The 5,935-nt window shown below is 41.3% G+C and overlaps 1 non-coding gene across 1 annotated transcript; it reads right to left on the reverse strand.

The window, feature by feature from the left end:
* Positions 1–636: 636 nt before the first annotated feature.
* LOC111848115 (U1 spliceosomal RNA) lies at positions 637–797 on the reverse strand. The gene has a single exon (XR_002839216.1). It is a non-coding gene; the product is annotated as a U1 spliceosomal RNA (small nuclear RNA).
* Positions 798–5,935: the final 5,138 nt, after the last annotated feature.

The following is a 5,935-nucleotide window of genomic DNA, read 5'->3' on the forward strand; positions in this document are numbered from 1 at the left end:
TGGGTTAAAAAGCCATTTCTTGCAGTGCAGTAGGAGTGTAGAGTCACACAGCTTTTTATTGATCTGCAACAACTCCACCCCCTAGTAGAACTACTGAAAGCAGAGGCATGCCATAAACACACACAAAAATTGCTTTTTTCAGTGGTTGGAAGATGGATAGATGCTTTTTTAGACTGATGTTGACACTTTTTTTTTCCAAAAACATTTTTCAGAATATTCACAAGGCAATGTAAATACTCCTGCATTAATATTTAATTGGATAATGGGGATCTATCTATTATGTTCCCATGTTTCCCTCAGTGGCAGACCGTGGTGGGAGAGAGGACTGTGTTTGGCACCAGTCTGTCCACTCTACGCTTTGCCCCAATGAAGACAAAATTTAGAATTTAGTGATCAATGGTCATTGTTGACACACCACAGCACACAGTGCACAGCAACAAAATGTGCCCTCTGCATTTAACCCATATGTGAGAATGTGACATAGCAGGGGGCAGGGTACCTCAGTGGTGCCTTGCTGGTCAGGGATTCAAACCTGCAATCTTTCAATTACAAGTGCGCTTCCCTAACCATCAAGCCACCAATGCCCACTGGAAAAAAAAAATGCCCACTAGAAAAAAAATAAAAATTAAATAAATCAGTGGAGAGTACGAATGCAGTCCCCCAACCAGAAATTATGCAGTACAGATACCCACATTAGGGGAATTCGCAGGGGTCAGTACATCTTCAGTGCAATGGTTGGGCCTCATCCTTGGTGAACCACTTTTGTGATCATGGTATCTCCCCTGCCAGGTAAGTATGATGAATTCATGAGGCAATGGCGAGTCTTTCACAAAAGTACAGTCAAATATAAAATGTCATGAGCAAATTTTATGGCTATGCTAATCATTGCTTATCTGAAGCACACATTTAATACCATAGCCAGAAGCCTCAAAACTTAGATAATTTACCAAGGGAAACTACTACAATAAGCATTGCCTCATGCAGTGTAGTCACAAATCTTTTTTTATAACATGTTATGAACTTGGTTATACCATGATCAGAAATGTTTGTTGTTACAAACCACCCCCTGGTCTAGGGTCAGGGGGGGGAACAAAGATGGTAATGACGTGGGTGCTGCTGGTGCTGTGAGTAACCACGAGAAGGCACGTTAATATAGTAAACATCTTAATAGTTTATTCATACTATGTTCAATACCACAGAAACAAACCACTGTGGCAGGGAACAATGGACGGTGCTAAAGTAACAAACAGAACAAAAGTCTCTAACCCTACAAACCTCTAAACTACCTGTATTATATGCCCTGGCTAGCTGCCTGGCCCTCCAAAACATACATGGGTTGGCGCCCGCCCGCTACTCCTGGTGTGTCTAGCAGATTTTCACCTACAGGAGGTATGTAGGTGCATGCACATGCTACCTTATCTCCACGCGCACCCAACAGAACATCAACCAGCAAAGGTCAACAGCAGGAAAACCGAAGACGAGTTCCTTCCGGTCCAGAGCACTATTATACAGGAAGCCCCACCCCACCCCACCTGCAGCCCGACTTCTTAATGAGGTGATGTCAAATCCTCATCAGCTTGAGGGGGGGGGGGAACCTAGGGAAGAACAACACAGAACAAGAAACACACACAACAACAACAAACTTTGCCATAGTATGTGCCCTTGACCTGGCACGAAACATTGTTTATAAATAAATGTCACGCCCGGCTCGTCCAATCCTCGTATGTGCCACGCCCCCCTCGTTACCTCGTGTTAATTCCCGATTGTATTCACCTGTTGCCTGTTATGTTCAACTTGTTCCGTGTATTTATTTCGCGTCTGAGTCAGTATTCCCCAGATCCGTCATTGATGTTTGTCTATCACTGCTCTGTCTCAATAAACCCCATTTGCCCGTATTACCTGCTTGACTCACCTGCTTCCCCGCTCACCTGCTTACCAAGCTAACAATAAAGGATAGCATTTTGTCATTAATTAATTATGCTATGCTATTCAAAGTTCATTGCTGTCAGAACTTAGATTGGACTGATTCCAGGATTTTTTGTGTCTTCTATATGAGGTTTAATCCTGTGCCACTGAAATTGAATTGACATTTTTTAAATGCATTCAACATGTGTAATATGCATGTACGTGAAATAGATTTTGATTTTTAAAAGTATATTACATACTTTGCAACAGCCTGTTCTGCCACTCTAAAGTCCCCAGATTTAGGTTAGCCAACTGAAGCTAGGGCTGGGATTAGAAAGGTTATGGCTTTTTAAGATATTAAGACCTTTTTTTATGATAGTTCAGAGCAACTATATAATGGGAAACCACAGTTTAGCTTGATTTAATAGTGCTGTTTCTGTGCTGGACAACTACAAAATACAACACACAGGAGACTGTTGGGCTGCTGACCTGTTTTGATTTTTGTACTAGAAATATATTGACCAAAATAAACTGCCGCAATAATCAAACATTAATGGGGCTAAGGTGAATTTAATGAAGTTGTCGGGGCCCGTAGTATTTTTAGGTCTTTTGTCTCAAGTGGAGGCAGAGATTGCCACTTGCTCAGGTCCATGACCTTACCACTGTTGCCACTGACTAAAAGACCAAACCAAATCCATGGCACAACTTCAGCTGAAGGTGTTTATCACTGTGCTCAGAACCTAACCTTCCCTCATCTCTGCGTATTGTGCCTCTAAAAAACTCACTCATTACTTCACTCATTCAAAATAGGATTCCGTTATTTTATTTGGGAAAATCACATAGTTTTGCATTCAAAAAAAGGACACTACATTCACAAATACAGTATAATGAGTATATGTACTTAGGAATCAGTGCATAGATTTTGTCAGGAAATCACTTCTATCAATTATGTTAATTCATGTGTTTATTCACTAACTGCTTTAAAATCAAATTCCTTGATGTCTCAATTGGCTTTGCCCTTCATCTGCTGAAGGTCTAAAGTAATATGTGGTTGTTTCATTGGGCTTCATTAATCATCTGTGACAGCCTTTTCAGGTTCTGAATGATGCAGGCCTTGACCTTGGCCAGGTGTCCTACTCAATTCTCAGTCCCCTAACCACAGGATTTCACGTAGGATTCCAGATGGGGATTGAGGCAACAGATGTAGGATGACGGCCTTTGTCAGGTAGCACTTAAAATGCAGTAAATGTTACTGTAGCTGTATCCTCCTGGTGGGTTTAATTTCAGCAAGGTAAAAGTGAAGTAATAACCATCCGTCACGCAACCAACACTTTTACTACGGTCATAGGTGAGAATAAGCTACCAGGCACCAAATTTATAAAACTGAGAGGTAAGAGGGTTCAGTGTGCAGGAAAACAGGTGTTTGTTCAGGTCAAAGAAGGAAATAAATGACACAGAGATTCACAAATCAACCTCCAGTTGCCCAGTCTGGTGGACAATCCATAGTAATCAGTGTGGCCACATCGAGCTCTCTCCTTCTGTGGAGCTTTTGCAATCAGCAAAGAAAACAGCTATCCAGAACAGAGATCCATTTTCCATTACCTCTCTTCACTCCGTCTGCGTGAGGAAGTGGAGAAGCTGCTTATCTATACATGCATGAGAAAATGCAAAGTGATTACATGAGCTCATGCTTAGAGACATGTACTGTATAGGTGGGGAGAGCTGGGCAGAAGCACACCATTGTCTCAGCTAATTACACTGAGCAGAGAAACTTGACCATATATCCCATGCTGACATGTATGGGGATGCACAATGCTCTCTCACACACACACACATGCACACACACACACACACACACACAGATTAGGTATCTCCATTAATTTCTATGGGAAAAACCTTAATCCCAACAATGACAACCTTAACCCCTACCCAGCCCTAACCTTAACCATATCTAACCAAAAAAAATGCAAGCTTTTGACATTAAAATGGACCCCACAAGATCAAAATAGCATTTTTTTATGACATTATGAGAACATTTGATCTATACGATATTTTTAAGATATATATTAACACACACACATGTACGCATTACACAAACACAATAGAACCATATTCTGTTCGGGATCATCAGTACAGTACTGCATGCTGTACTTTTTAAGAAAGGAAACCTTGGTATATTTAAACTGATCCACTTAGTGTAGTTTCAGGGCTAAATAATAAAGGAATGACAAAAGGATGTTTGCTTCGGGTTTTCAGCACAAATTCATCTGTGTTGATCGATGCAGGGAAACGTTTATTCCTTGGACTCCTTCCCACAATTAATTTCAGCCAATGACAGCCAAGTTCTGGCATACCAACTACATTGGTTGGAACCATTTTTAATCAAATATTAAATATTTATACAGATCATTACCTAGTTTTATTATGCTTTGCTTCTGAAGACTGGCATTCTCAATCTGTCATTAAATTCAGTAATCAGAAGAAAACATGGAAACTGGCAGGGTTTCACCTGGGCAGTGGCTGCATTTCACATATCTGGAAAGCTTTATTGGAAAGAGTTTACATTGAGCGAGACAGGCTGTAATCCTCTGGTGCTGTTGATAACCATTTCTGGTAACAGTGGATCTGATGGTTGCAAGCTTGGGACTGCAAAAGTGCAGCAATTTTCTTTTAATTTATCCATAGGATTCTCTGGTGCTTGTGGAAATGAGCCCAGGAAGTATACTTGAATACGCCTGAGGAAGCACCCATCTGCAGCTGACGGGATAAGCCATAAAACTTTATATTTTCTGTACATAAACACTCCTCATAAAAGTGGGCTGCCTGTGTTTAGTTAACTCGAGAGAGTTCTACTTGCACCTCATCTTGTGCAGTGGTAGTAGAGAGCATCCTGGACCACTTGCAAAGTGGCCATCAATCACTGCACTCTGCAACTGTCAGATTTTATTAAGCTTTGTGACCACTGCCAAGCCCACTGTGCCCAGCTCGGACAGCAGAGTTAGGGGTCTGCACAAGGCGGTGACATCATTTTATTGGCAATATGCTTGTTGTGGAAGAAGACGTTTATTTCTCCTTTCCTTATGTTTGTGGTGGTGGCCTCACTGTGGACGGAAATTGGCACACGATTCTTGATTAAATGACATCCTGGGGCTTTAAATGTGGCTGCAGAAGCAGAACATGCGATGTAATAAAGAAAAACAAGCTGGAAATACTTGAAGGGTCAGACGTTTAGAACATTAGCAATCGTGTACTGAGTGAGCAGTGGGCAGAAACCAGGATTATCAAGGTTGGCAGCCGGGCTTCTATCACTGAGGCATGTTAAGTACAGAAAGACAGTTTGCAGCTGAACCTAGGACTGCAGAAGGGACAAAAAAGAACAAACACTGGGAATTGTAAATGCTGGTCAGAGACTTTCCCTCGGTGGGGAGTCAGTGCAGAATCAGCAGGCGTGGCTTAGAGCTTTCTAGCTGGAAATCACAGATAGCACCATGTCTTGGGGATCTTATATCACTGCATTTTACGTATAATTTTTATTCCTCCTTCCAAAATATAAATATTTAAAAATCACATGACTGTGACACAATGAATAAGCGGTCGCTAAAAAAACACGACTTTTTACATATTATTATTAGCTTTATTATAGTCTAATGGTTTTATAATAGCATTTCTCCATCAGGTACACCATTTATCCTGCTTGCTTTGCCCATAAAAATGCACAGAATTTGCCACTAAAGGGTTTATCCAGGGGTTCAAACCCCAGGGGGGGCAGGTTGCCCCAAGTCACCGACATCCTTCAGCAGTACACTTACTGTAGCAATGTCCCTGAGGATACAAGCAGCACCCTTTAACTCCTGCAGGGAGACCGAGGACACAAATCCATTTTGCATTGTGGCTTTATGACCACCAGTTACAAGTCTCCTCTTATATGTTTTTTACAGAAAATAATAATTTGAGAACATGTGTCAGTGTTCAGTATTGAGTATACCAAGGAGATGGCTTTATGGAGTAACATGCATTTCTGTCAAGTTCT

The sequence above is a fragment of the Paramormyrops kingsleyae genome, chromosome 11, assembly GCF_048594095.1.
Source record: "Paramormyrops kingsleyae isolate MSU_618 chromosome 11, PKINGS_0.4, whole genome shotgun sequence".
NCBI classification, from domain to species: Eukaryota; Metazoa; Chordata; class Actinopteri; order Osteoglossiformes; family Mormyridae; genus Paramormyrops; species Paramormyrops kingsleyae.